Here is a 14,778-nt window from a genome sequence, read left to right as displayed (position 1 = left end):
CCTCGAACAGGAAGAAGACCTTAGAACCCATTCTCCTCTGGTCAGTGCTGAATTACAATGAAATACAATGAAATATTGCAGGCCCGCTTCCTTAAGTGCTAGGCCACCACCGCCCCATGTCACGTGATCACTCCAAACTGGAAAACTCCCCAGGTAGGATGTTTCATCCACAGTGGAGTGGATGGTGAAGGATAAAGAGAAGAGAAGAGTGAATTAGTGTTGTCCCTCTTTAGGAACAACACAGCATCTCAATTATTAGATTCATGACTAAACTTAATGATGCAGAAAACACACACACACACACACACACACACACTCAGCACAAGATACAAGACTGTTAAATCTGTGTTATATTTCAGATATCCATAAAGGAACCACATTTTGTAATAGTACAAATACAGCACAGTAAAGAAAAATAAATGTAACATACAGTAACATTTACACATTTAAGGCCATCAAGTTAGCCAAAAAGAAATTGCTACTGGATGTTACTAGGGGTGTTGAAATGAATAGAATAATTGATGCATCGATATTCGTGCACGACGCACTGCAGAACATAATCGATCATATCATAATGGCGTTGCTTGGTGATTTTCTGGCGGTGTTATTTTCTTTTTACAACTTCGGGAATGGAGGAAAAGGTCATCTTTCTCTTGAGTGTCCAGAGATCTACAGCACGACAGTTTAGAAAACCACGCTTACTTTTTTCCACACAGTGTATGGCTCTCAATCTGCATACAGTCTAAATAGTCCCTTCAGGGTCATGTGACATGGGATGTTTAGTTTAACACAGTTGAATTTTGGAATTCTGTAAAGAATACTGTTTTGAACTAAGATGTCAGAACAACGTCATGGTTGGATTTTTTTTACACTCAGTATCGCTGTTATGTATATTTGAATAAAAATTTTGACTTGCATTTCCTTATTTTATTATTAATTCCGATAAAATTGGTAATGTTATAAAAATGACATTATTATTAAAAATGACATTAAAATAAATGATTGTTCTATAAATCAGGTCTATAGTTACATCAAATTATTACAAATGTTATTTAATTTAAGTTTTTCAAAGTGATTACATGTCTCATTTCTATGGTGTGACTGAGTCGATAAAACACTGACAAACTGACATTTACTGTTGATTTGTATTACAGTAGAACAATAACGTCAGTTCAACTCTTTCCCTTCTGTCACTGCAGTGAAATGAGACATTTTGAAAAGTTACTAGTGTTTCCAGGCAGAACAATGCAAACCGCGATGCAGATGTTCTCGCACCGCGGTATTTCGTTGAACGTATTTTCCCGCAACCAATAGAATCCAAGCAGGTGAGTTTGCCACTTTGAAACATGCACACGAAGTGGGAATGGATAAAAAGTTGATCTTTCTCTGAATGTACAGAGATCTACAACAATCTTACCGGGAGTTTAGAAAAGCTCCACACTCGCTGCCTGCCGTGTTGGGTCTGAAAGCGGCTTTAGATTTTCTCCAATGAGCGGAAAACCGATCATTATGTTAATGATCATTAACACCATTAAAACAGCAATGACTGACAGCTCTCATTCATGCTACATGCATAAAACAGAGCAAAAGGAATCACCATACATTTCTACTGGGGTTTTCAGTAAAACCCTAACCCTAACTTGAATAGACAAACATGTTTCAGATGAACTATTTCTACTAGTTCGAATGGATATCTTTATGTAATTACGGACTGGAATGTGTTAAAGGTTCTCGCCATACCCTGCTGCTCTATCTACCTCTGGTCTCTGTCCGTGGAAATAAATCTTGTTCGCAGGAGTGTCAGTGGACATTCTCAAAGATCCAAAATATCTGGTAGAACTGCATAATCGACACTTTGTCACATGATCAGTCCCACAAACAACGAAATGCATTTACTTTATGTGCAGAGGGTTCACACATTTTGGCAGGTGATATTTGCATCTGCCAGACATGATAAGATAAGATAAGATAAGATAAGATAAACCTTTATTAGTCCCACAAGTGGGAAATTGCACTTGTCACGGCAGAAAGTGGACAGAAGCAGAAGGTAAAAGCATCACAAAAAATAATATAAAATAACATAAATGCTGGCTACATGTCAGCAAAGCCAGTATTTCTGCAATTGTTTGCAATTTTAAATACATTTTAACATTTGTATGTAAATTCATGCTTCTGAAACATTAGTTTTATTCTACAAAAGATGCATTTTTTGGAAAGGACAGCTTCAGATATCCCAAACTAATGAGCAGTGGGGCAGGGTTTGCAGCATATATTCAAATCTGGTGCGTGTCTTCCTGTCTGGGGTCAAAGGCTAATTAAAGACACATGAACCTCAGCTCCTGCATTGTTAACCAATCTGTTCCCAGAGCAGCTATGCCATTGAAAAATGGGATATGTCTCCTCCCACCTGGCTGAATCTCCATCAGCGATATAATCTGCACCATCAACTCTCCAAATGACCTGTCTATCTTTCTGCCCTCAGTTTAATCTGTCGAAACATTATGGATATACTATAATGAACCCAAACACAGAATCAATGCACAAAGGATTCTGTCAGTCTGTCTGAATGAATGAGAGAAAATGATCAGGAGAAAAGAAGCACTAAAGCATAAGTAATGTGCATTAGCTCCTCCAGACGTCAGATGAGCTGGCAGCAGTGGAGAAAGGCCATAAACATCACCATTCAAGAAAGTCACTTCACTCATTACATTAATGAAGGGAAAATTATCTGAAAGAATGAAGCCACTTTAATGTCTGATACTGGTACTGGTAACCTACAGGTCCCCAGTCAACACCCCCTGGCTTTTGGTCTTTTAGTGCATGACATCACTATGTGAAGTTCGATTAAGACAAGGGAACATAAACCACAGATGTTTGTCCGGTTAATGTGCCTGCAGCCTCAGGCAAGTGTTAATGGCAATGTTGAACAGCACATTACAACTGCACTGAAGCCCCTCTAGGCAATTACAGGGCCTATTTATTTAATCACTGAGCAGAAAGCAAGGCACTTAACACCGCGTGGAGATTTCAGCCAGTAGCACCGAGTGGCTCCCAACAGGACCTTGTCTGAACCCGTGACCCTTGACAACTCGGATGTCGAGACTCTGACATCCCACAGTGAACAATTAGAGAGAAAGGAACAAGAAATGATTATAATAACAATAACAATAATAACCATCATAATTAACTCCTGAAAGTGAAAAGTGAAAGTGAGTCATTGTGATACACTGCAGCACAGCACACAGTGCACACAGAAAAATATGCCCTCTGTATTTAACCATCACGCTTAGTGAGCAGTGAGCAGCCATGACAGGCGCCCGGGGAGCAGTGTGTGGGGGAGGAACAATCGAGCAATGAACAGAGCAGTGAAATTTATAGTATATTATCTGCATTAAAAAGCTGTCAGTCTGACTGGTTCCAAAAAAGGAACATGGGTTTTTGTAACTAATTAGCAGTCTTTCTGGTCATTTTCCGGTTATTCTGGTCGCTGTGGCCATTCCAGGTCAATCCATCCTGGAATAGTGCCATGCAACTGAGCAGGTGAGACCAGGCATCACAAACTGGCCTAACTAACTGTTTGCTAACAGCATAGAGCCATCAGGAAGAGAACAGAACATGCATTATACTGACATACAAATTAAAACCAGACCTGATTTTTGTACAGGCGTCTGGTCAGCTGAATATTTGTTTTTTATAGAAATAGAAATAAAAAAAACTAGATTCATTCGGGACATGATTAACAATCAATTCCTTCATTTGTCCTGCCTTACTGAAACTAGGTAAAAACATTATCACAGTCCAGGTTCAAATGGTGAAAGAAACAGCAACATTAGTCATAAAACAGCATAAGGAAAATTACATAATTTGAAGTCATGGTAATGCAAATTTCTCGTGTTATTAAAATGACAACAGGAAAGCAGCATATTTCTCCTATTACTACAGCAATCATCTACAGACCACCTCGAGTAAACCCTACACACATACACAGTTCCTGAAAGAGTTTGCAGACCTCATAACAGACAAAGCAATCATAGTTGGGGATTGGAACAGTGTTTAAGTCAATTCTGGAGTAATAGGAGTAAGACTTGCGGTTAGTGTTTGACCCAGTCCCTACCAAATCACAATCTAGTATTGATGCTTAGCTTCAATATTGCAGTACCTCTGAATGATTACTTGTGCAATTAAACTCAAATTATTACATTTACACCCCACATGAAAATATAATATAGTAAGAAAAATAGCACTGAAACTGACTCAAGCTTGCTGCCCAAAGGATGGAGCAAAAATGGAAAAACTAAATGGAAACCTCAATGATTGCATGGAAAGCAACAGAGTTACCCAAAGCAGACTCCTGAATGAGCTTTAGTCCAACATTACATAGCTGAGGCTCTCACCTTTCTGGCCACGCTGGTAAATCACACAAAGCATCAATGGTGCATTGAGAGACAGAAGTCCAGGGAACCAGTCTTCAGTTTATTCCCACCCCATGGTAGTAACACACTCCAGAAGACCCAGGTTCAAATCCCACCTACTACCATTGTGTACGTGAGCAAGACAACCCTGGTGAATTATACGTATTTCTTTAACTACCTAACAACTCCTAACTTCTCCTCCTCCGGACAACGGTGTGCATGAGGCTGGGGGAGACAGAAAAACAAAGTTTCTAAAAAAGTGAAAGGCCAAAAGCTGCTGCCATCTCATATAACTGCAGAATATTGCCATAACTCATAGTGGGCAGCTCATCTGTGTCTCAGCCGGGGCCGCCGGCTCACAGCGTGGGATCGCGGCAGAGGTGATGGAGTGCTGTGTCGCCTCCCGCAAACAATTTACGGCGCCGCCCTGGTGACGGGCTGCCGGCAGTAAACGTGCGAGGGGCGTATTTCACAGCGAGCTGCATTTTATGAAGAACACTTGGACGCCCTGGCAGAGCGGCGGCGTGACGGATGGAGAAAGACGCATGACAAGCTTCATCATTGTTTGTAAATCTTAACTGTTCCTGCTCACTAACCCCACAGGCAATTTCCCAGCGACAGCGCCCACCGCAGGAAGGACAGCAGTGCGATCCTGAAGGTTATTTGGCCAACTGATTACCTGGGCAGGGAAATAAATACTGCGCAGCGGAGAAAGGAGGACACACACACACACACACACACAAACACACACAGAAAAAACACAGTACAGTAGAGTGGAGCTTCTCACACTCAGTCAACTGATGTCCAAGCCTGATAATAAATACTACTGTAGATCAAACACACACACACACAGCGGACAGACTAAATAACAAGAAAACTATTAACGAATGTCAACCATCTGACCATCAGTCTGAATCCAACCTCCGTGTCCCACCCTGACCCAGAACTGCTGCTGCTGTGATGGGTTCAGGGGGATTTAGGTTGAGTTTAGGGAAGTAAACTCTGGAGACGAGCAGCAGATAAAATGACAGCAATAAGGTCCAGTATGTTTACAATGGGATTCACACTCTACTACAAACTCATACCTGTAACGCATTTTACAATAAAGATTAGAAATAGGATTAGATTAGAGATTAAAACCTCCAAACAGACAGCTTCTTTTCATATCCTCGTTTCTCCATGCATCTCCTCTTGAAGAACCCTGCAAGGTTCAAGGTGAGGTTACTCATGTGGGCTGTAGACACTCATTGAGCTCGGTCTTGGGGGTGAGGGGCAGGATGGAAACACTGAGGGATGGAGTGTGTGAAAGTGAGCAGTGCTGCTGGTATTCTGATAATGCAGCCATGCAAAGTCAGAGCCAACTCGCTCACCTCAGCCACTGCAGTGAAATCAAGTCACTGATTTCATATTCTGAATCCTAAAGACAAACATGTGAGTAGCGATGATGGTGTGTGATCAGAGTTCCTGTCCTTGTACAGAACGAGGGGATGCAGGAGGCTGTTCTTCTCCTGGGACCACCCCGCTGCTGGAGTTTTTGTGCTGTAATGGAGCGTGACACCCCCAGGGTGATAGGGACCCTCATGTTTGAGCTTTAGGAAATGGGCATGGGAAAATTCATTAGGCAGCTGGAGTGAGCTGGAGATGGGTGGTACGGGTGGGGGTGTTTTCAATAATCTCCAAACCTCCCAAATAAACATTTAACATGTTACGGTAGACTGAAATGTATGATCATGAGCAGGATCATGATCGGTGTCTGTCAAAAGAACCCGAACCCTAGGTGCACAACAGCCACCATCTTCCTGTCTCTTTAAATCTGGAGGCAAGGAGTGAATCAATTAACTTCAATGAACCACAGGCTTCTGAATTTATTAATTTTTATTCATTTTATGGTGCCCTTGACTTGTGCCATGGGCCTCCCTAGGTTGTATTTAAGTGCACTGTAGATAAACTTTGGATTAAAGTTTATGATGCTGAGAAAGTGAGCTGGTGGTGTGTGAGCGTCTGTATGTGTGTGGAGGGAAATGACTGAACTAGTGAATGATTAATTAAACTTTGAGCCAAACACTAATAAATGCAGTTTATTCAGTATATACTATGTGTGGCTGAATATGAAAATGTGGTTCCACAGATGGAAGCCCTGTTTGAATGTGCTGTGAAATAAATGAAATCACCATGTGCATCATGAAGCATCATTATGTGCATCATGAAGCATCATGAGACCCGAGCGGCCTTCCACAGTTCCACGGCATCTCAGACTGTAACTGGGATAGTAAGATATTTAACTACCCCAGCCCACAACAGAAATACGTCACACAGATTTATCAGAGCAATGTGTACTGACCAGATGCTCTGGGCTCTGCGTAGCTTCCAGTCTCATCCATGGTGGAGATGGGCGGGACGCTGCCTCGGCTCTGACTCAGGTATGTGGTGGAGTAGTAGGAGTTTATATGGTACTCAGGAGACACAGTGTGTCCAAGGAGGTGACCATCACCACTGGGCATCTTTTTCAGAAAAGCAATGGAGAAAAGCAATGTATTGGTCAAGATGTGACATTCATTCCACTTCAGCCACACTCACACAACTACTGTTGGGGTTACGCTGCAAAATATCCATATTGTTCATTTAAAACAGAACATGGCAGGCTCTGAAGCTGACTGCATACTCTGCTCAGAACCTGTTGAAGGTCCTACCAGGACACCAGAAACCTCCAACAATAAAGTCATAACTGGCTATACATAACCTGCTTGTGCCTGACTTTGCCAATTATGACTGATATGACTAGATGTGTCCATAATACAGGAGCATTTAAATATGGAGACATAATTATTTCAGTATTCAGTAAAGTAAGTCTTAAAAAAAATAAGCAATAAAATAATAGAAATAAGTGGAACAATGGGATAGAAGGGAGGAACTGGCCACAACGGAACGGCAACAGACACACCAGTTCTCATGTGGTTCTCTTGCCATTCCCCTGTGGTGGCCATGACAACTTCTGAAATGAGTGGTCAACTGAGCAGCGAGAGGCTTCAAGGATTTTCAATTTCACTTTTATGGAATTTGATTTCTGTCACCCTGTAATATGTCACCATTTATTGTCCAGGCCATCACTTCAAGACAAGTTTATAAAGTCTTATTTCAGCAACAGAGCTGATGATTAATTCAGTTTAGACTGAAACAAAAGAAATCGGCTCTTTTATCCAGCAGACAAATGGACACACCAGCAGCATCTCTTTAACAAAACCTTCAGAAGTGACTGAACACACACACACACACACACACACACACACACACACTACTGCTTCCAAATGGATTTGTTGAAACTCTTGCTCCACGTTTCGCCAGTACGCGACGGATTGGACTGGTTTGGCTCCCCTGCCTCCCTGGGTGTTTATGTTATCTGGCCCATCAGTTCCTACGCCACCCTCATCCACGCCCGGCTCGCCTGCAGCCTGCAGCTGAGAGAGCAAGAGCGAGATGAGCGCGCTGAGATAAACTGCAGCCAGAGTGTCTCCACCACGACCACACACAAGGATGCTCATGTGCACACACACATGCACAAGAACACACACACACACGCACACACACACACGCACATCAGTACTGGGGAACAAACAAAAAAAAAAATCACAGAAAATCCAGCAATATTGATACCTTGCACCTGATACCAACGACATTCTGCAATAGACAATATAGTTATCTAGGATATGATCATGGTAAAAAATGTACAACAACCTGAAGAGAAACTATGTAAGTTTTTTCATTGCTGACTTCACAGGTTCTTAAATGGTGTGTGTGATACAGCCACACCAGCATATTGATTATGTATCACCAAAGTATAATCATATATTGCCATAGTCAAATTTTGTCCCTTAACTCTTACTTTTCATTCAGTAACAACCAACTCATTCCACACATGCTAAAAAACATCCCTGCAGTTGAAACCCAACACACAAGGAAACACTCCACTCAAAATGAAAGAAAAAAAAGGAAGGACCTTCTTTGCAACTTTTTGTTGCAAAACATACAGATGGTGCTTCAAAATTACTGAGGGTTCAGGTGAACAATGTTGGGGCCATAATCCAGACATGGTAAGAACATAATTTCACCATAAACCAGCTACGACCAGGTCCTGCCCACAAGATTTCGGACTGAGGAGTGAAAAGAATTATGGGAAGATACTGAACCACCATGGTCTGTATGCACACTCTGCTTCCATTGCTGAAGCAAAAGCACGTTGAAGTGCATTTAAAGTTTGCAGAACATTCACACAAGCCTGTGAAATACTGGGAGAATATTGGAGGAACAAAGTTTGGAGGTCAAACACACAGCCAAGAGAAAGACTATAAAGCTGCTAGAAGGTCCCAGCCATTCACCTGAACTGAATTCTAAAGAAAATCTAAAGAAAGAACTAAAGCACAATTTCATTTACCCACCGTGTTTTTTAAAAATGTATAACAAAAATCACAATATATGTTTGAGTACAGTGGGGGAATGTAAGGAGATATGCAATTATTATCATGACCTTTACCTAGTTCATCTTGAAGTGCACCGTAATTGTGATCCTTGCAACAAAATTCTAAATTCATGCATGAAAATATAACTTCAGTTTCTTGATAGACAGAGGATGTGACATATGCAAATCATCTAAAATAAATCACTATGGATTTTCAGAGGCCATTTTTATTTATCTGATAGATGCATTATGCATGGTGTGATCAGCAGTGAAGTTCCACTGCTGACAGACAGCACCATTAACCTTTGCAATTCAGGCTAGTGCCCTGCGTGAAAAGGCAGAGTCAGTGACCCCCGTATGAAGAACACAAACAGCACACAAATGCACTGAAATATGACCCATCATGAGCCCTGGAGAGAAATGACATTTTCATTTACTTCACAGCTGAGCGACTCTGATGCGATACATGAATGTTACTTTCCAACATAAATAAGGATAATTGTACACCAACAGAGGGGATGATATTCAAAACGGACTAACTGTGCTTCAACTGAGGGGTCATGCCACCCAGAGATCATTATTCATACCTGCGTTGCTTATTTTTACAGTCCAGTGACTGTGTGGCACTCCCCTCATAGGACTGTCTGTACATTTCAAACTACAATGTCAAATGACATTGTGACAATCACTTTACTTTCACTTCAGATTTAACCAGAAACATGGACATTCCCATAAAAATTCTGATAAATGAGACCAGCAAGCACACGGTCACCTGGTACTGCTGGTAGTTACTGTAGATGTTACTGTAGCAGGCAGGATAGTGGCATGGCTGGTAGAAGTTGCAGTAGGACATGTCCACCATCAGGTCAGACATTCCATCGCTGACATCCCTGCTGGTCGCAGAGATAGGGCTGGACGACAGAGTGGAATTCCCTCCTAAAACAGAGTGATGAAATAGCACAGACCGACCATGCAACATTATAAAAAATTACAACACAACATTCTGTTCATTTTATGTTACGGCGATTCCTGATGGACAGACATGACTTTCCAAATGACTTTTCCTACATTCATCATATTCATCAGCCAGGCTTCAAAAATTCAAACATCCCATACAGCGCCACCTGCTGGCTGAACAGGGATGCTGTACCCATTTTTCAGAAGGACTAGTAAGTACTTCTTCAGTACCTTGTCTACTGTAACTCCATTCACTACTGAATGCTTTAACCAACCTTTCTAAATGGTATATTACTCTTTAACCTCACAGCTTAACACAGCTTTTGCTCGAAATCCCCTTCAGACATATTTGTAGTACTTGCATCTATTCGGTCTTAAAAAGTGCACACACACTCACATATATGAACTGGAAGTGTGAGGCTACATTGCTCACCTCCGTGCCCCCATGCAGTGCTGGTCTTAATGAATCATTAACAAAATGTATTCACTGACAGAAACTGTCACATGTCATAATTGCTCCAAACATCTATTCATTGATGTACGGCAAATGCATGTCCGTAAGGCAAACAAATGTTCACTTTCTTTCTTATGAAAGTGTAATTACTGACAAAACAGAGAGGGGGATGAAGACAATAGAGGAACAGAACCTTCTGTCTGATCCCATCGTTATCAGCAGCAATGCTGAATGCAGTGTGTTCTCTCCTCCTCTCCACCCTCCTGTCACCAATCCCACATCCGGCTGTCCCTGGCTGTGCTGGCAACCTTGACCGGGAAAGTGGTCCTCTACTGAGAGCCCTATCAGTGCCACAGGAACAGCCTGGCACAGCTCAATCAGCAGAGCACAGATACCCAAGGAGTTCCTGGGACGGAATGTGTGTCTCAGCTGCCGACTGACTGGGTTTGTAGGGCGGAGGATTGATACTGTGTGTCCCCAGTCACAGCTCACTGTTAAATACGTCAGTTGATCATGTGATCACAGTGCAGATCTATAACTGTGAACGTCCCAAAAGTCCCAGGACAAAATGTATATTCTTTTTTAATAGCTGATATAGATTATTGCTAGTTTATGAGGTCCTATAACTAATATTTGGAACCAATATAAATGAAAAAAAGTTTTGTTTTTAGACACTGTTTAAAGTGAAAGTTACTTTTTAAAGGAATGTCAACTGATTCATCAACTATACAAAATTAAAAACATGCTGAAGCATAATCATTCATAACGGTGGCAGTGAGAATATGGAATTCAAAAACATAGTGGCCATGGATCCAGATCCCAACTCTTTACAGTGTAGAAGTCCCTTTTCCTGTATGATAGATACAGTTAGATGGACTGATGTTTCATGCTTTACCTTCCTTTCTCAGCACGTCTTCACCTCTCCTTCTCCATTCTCTCACGCTTCGTGCTGTGTGTGAGTGTAGTGTGAGTGACAGCAGGGCTTGTGTTGATTGGATATTACTCATGTGAATACAAAAGTAAGTTCAAGGTTCAAACCCCACTTACTACCATCGTGTCCCTGAGCAGGACACTTAACCCTGAGTGTCTCCAGGGGGGGACTGTCCCTGTAACTACTGATTGTAAGTCGCTCTGGATAAGAGCGTCTGGTAAATGCTGTAAATGAAAATATGCCACAATAGCACATCTAATTACTTAATATGAGAGATATTGGTCCCCAATTACTGATTGATAAGGGTGTCATGTAGGCAACTGCTGCTGAGTGAAACAAGAAGCCAAAATCAAGCCAATAAGAAAGTTGATGAATTACCTGATGCTGCTGCAACGTTAGTGGCAGATGATGTGGCAGATGATGAAGATGAACAGGTGTGCAGGTCTTCACCAGAAAGTTCATTCTTAATCACAACCTCAGCCCCAGACTGGCTGACTGGGCTACAGATGCCCATCTCCTTCTCCTGAGCCTGCTGCCGACGTAGAGCCACCTATCAACACCACAACAGGTAGCTGGGCTCAGTATAAATGATTTAGTAGAAGAACGTTGTTCTGCGGTGCACATGGTAGAGCAGGTAAGTAATGGGTTCTTGTGTTTTAAGAAAAATCCTAAAATCCAAAGAAGTATGTTTCAATGGGCTTAACAACCACTACAGATGACACGCCTCTCTGCACATAAGAAACAACTCCCTAGAAAACTGGAAGAAATTCAGACCCCCTTCCAGGGTAGCAAGAGCGTGCAGTGGGCACGTTTCTGATTTTTTATGGTTTTACTCCCCTTGGCCTTAAATGTTGTATGTTGACTCAATATTATTTTTACAGCCTATAATGCACTTTGAGGCTTTTGGTAAAATGTAAAGTGCAATATGAATAAAATTCATTATTATTATTATTGTGTAGATTCCTGAACTTCCCTGCACAGCACATGATTTATACACGAAATTACACCACAGTGTTGGGCAACATGCAATTATTTCCTGCACCTTATGAAACTGTAAATATTCAATATACATTTCCTGGAACAATTACTTTAAATGTGAATAATACAATTTGATGTGATTTGTCAAGAGTGTTAATGAAATTAATAAATTCATTACAAAACATTTAGTGAAGCTGTTCAGATCCCATTATTTAGATTGTAATTGTTGCCCTGATTTACGGGCAAGAGTAAACAAACACGAAACACTCTGGAACATCAGCATCAGAAGAAGAAACTCTGTAGCAAGGATCCACCACGTCCTCTCCACGCACCTCCACCACCGCATCCTCGCCATGCACCTCCACCACCACGTCCTCTCCACGCACCTCCACCACGTCCTCTCCACCACCACCACCACCACCACCATGTCCTCTCCACGCACCTCCACCACCAGATCCTCTCCACGCACCTCCACCACCACCACCACCTCCTCTGCACGCACCTCCACCTCCACCACCACGTCCTCTCCACGCACCTCCACCACCACGTCCTCTCCACCACCACCACCACCACCATGTCCTCTCCACGCACCTCCACCACCACCTCCTCTGCACGCACCTCCACCTCCACCACCAGATCCTCTGCACGCACCTCCACCTCCACCTCCACCACCACCACCACCACGTCCTCTCCACGCACCTCCACCACGTCCTCTCCACCACCACCACCACCACCACCATGTCCTCTCCACGCACCTCCACCACCATGTCCTCTCCACGCACCTCCACCACCACCACCACCTCCTCTGCACACACCTCCACCACCACCACCACCTCCTCTGCACGCACCTCCACCTCCACCACCACGTCCTCTCCACGCACCTCCACCACCACGTCCTCTCCACCACCACCACCACCACCATGTCCTCTCCACGCACCTCCACCACCACCTCCTCTGCACGCACCTCCACCTCCACCACCAGATCCTCTGCACGCACCTCCACCTCCACCACCACCACCACCACATCCTCTCCACGCACCTCCACCACCAGATCCTCACCACGCACCTCCACCAGCGGCCTACTCACCACGTCGCGGCCAGATCCAGCCTGGATCAACACACCATGCTGCGTTTGAAGGCCGTACCTGCGCCGCCATGATGCGCTGCCGCTCGGCGATCAGGCGACACTTCTGGCACTGGCAGTCCTTCCAGCTGCAGTAGCGCTTGTGGCCCTTCAGCGGCGACACGTAGCCGTGGTTCCTGCAGCGGGAGCACTTGGGGGTGCGCGCCGCTCTCCTGGCCAGCGGCGGGGACCGGGGGGGACCGGGCAGGCCGGGTCAGCTCCTCGTCGCTCATGGGGTCGAGCCCGGGTGGAACAGCGGCGGCCCGCGGCTGGAGGCGCTTATAAAGCGGGACTGTTCAAAGGGCCGGTCCCCACACACTGCTTCCCGGGCAGAAATGCAAACACTAATACTTTGTGCATGAATCATGAATCCCCGGAGAAAAGTTGATAAAAGAAAAGTTTAACTTTAGCAATTAACACTCAAGCTGGGATTTGCGCACAAGGAAGGTTGTTTTGTGGGTGATATGTAGAATGATTTTAACAAGGACCAACATTTTCATTTAACAGAATAAATCAAATTTGAATGTATCCTTTATGGGGATCACCAAATAACTAATGATAACATAATATTTGGTTTGATATTGGGGTCTTTTATAGATAGCTGCTAAAACTTCTACCAAAAAAAAAAAGTTTCCATTAACAAATGCAAGAAAAATTTTATTGAAATGTCATATACAGTTGCCAATATGTAAACAACACTTACATGACAGATTTTAATGAAGGTAAAACAGTTCAGTACATCCATAACAAACGGCACAAGTACAATTATCGTTGTCCTCCAATCTGATGGCAGGACCTCAGACGCCTGAGAAAAGCTGTTGTGTTACTTCAGCGCCATCTAGCGGACAGGAGAAAACTGCAATATCGTTCAACGTTGGAAATAAGGAAATGCACAATGTTACCTTAAGAAAAATATAGTTTCCCTTTTTAATGCACACGTGATCTACTCGTTTTCTAAATGTATATTAAAGTGCTTTAGAAAGGAGAACTAAATAGATTTTCTCTTGTAGTCTTGGGTCCATTCTGCCGAACCCTCTAACTAATTTTACATCTTTAAAAAAATAATCCTCTAAAACTGACTACAGCTTCCGGTTCTCCGCAAAGTCTAGTTAATGCCACAGAAATGTTCTTCAGAACAAGATTAATAAAGTATCGTGGCGGAACACCAATTTGATGCCTTATTCAGAGATTGGTAAAACAGACTAAAGGAACGTGCCGTTGCCTGCCTGAGGTCTGCCATGAACTCACAGTTTAGGTTTTTATAAAGACCACCGCAGCCTCATTGTACTTTTTCCATTAACTGCAGTCATCTTCAAATGAGCCAAATGAGGTAATATTTGTCACAAAATGTTTCTCTACTGAAAGCCTAACGCACGTCGGCTGTGTTGGTCGAAGCATAACTTGATTGGCTGGATGCCAAGTCGAGGTGATTGCTGATCGATAGCTCATGCTTAATTTGCTGGATTATTA

The 14,778-nt window shown here is 43.0% G+C and overlaps 1 pseudogene; it reads right to left on the bottom strand.

Annotated features, from left to right (window-relative positions):
* Window positions 1–13,541, bottom strand: part of LOC114765771 (doublesex- and mab-3-related transcription factor 1-like) — a 15,465-nt pseudogene extending 1,924 nt beyond the window's left edge.
* Window positions 13,542–14,778: the final 1,237 nt, after the last annotated feature.

This window comes from Denticeps clupeoides, chromosome 16 (genome assembly GCF_900700375.1).
Source record: "Denticeps clupeoides chromosome 16, fDenClu1.1, whole genome shotgun sequence".
Taxonomy (NCBI): domain Eukaryota; kingdom Metazoa; phylum Chordata; class Actinopteri; order Clupeiformes; family Denticipitidae; genus Denticeps; species Denticeps clupeoides.
The sequence above is the reverse complement of the archived record's forward strand: the minus strand, read 5'-3'. Positions and strand labels throughout refer to the sequence as shown.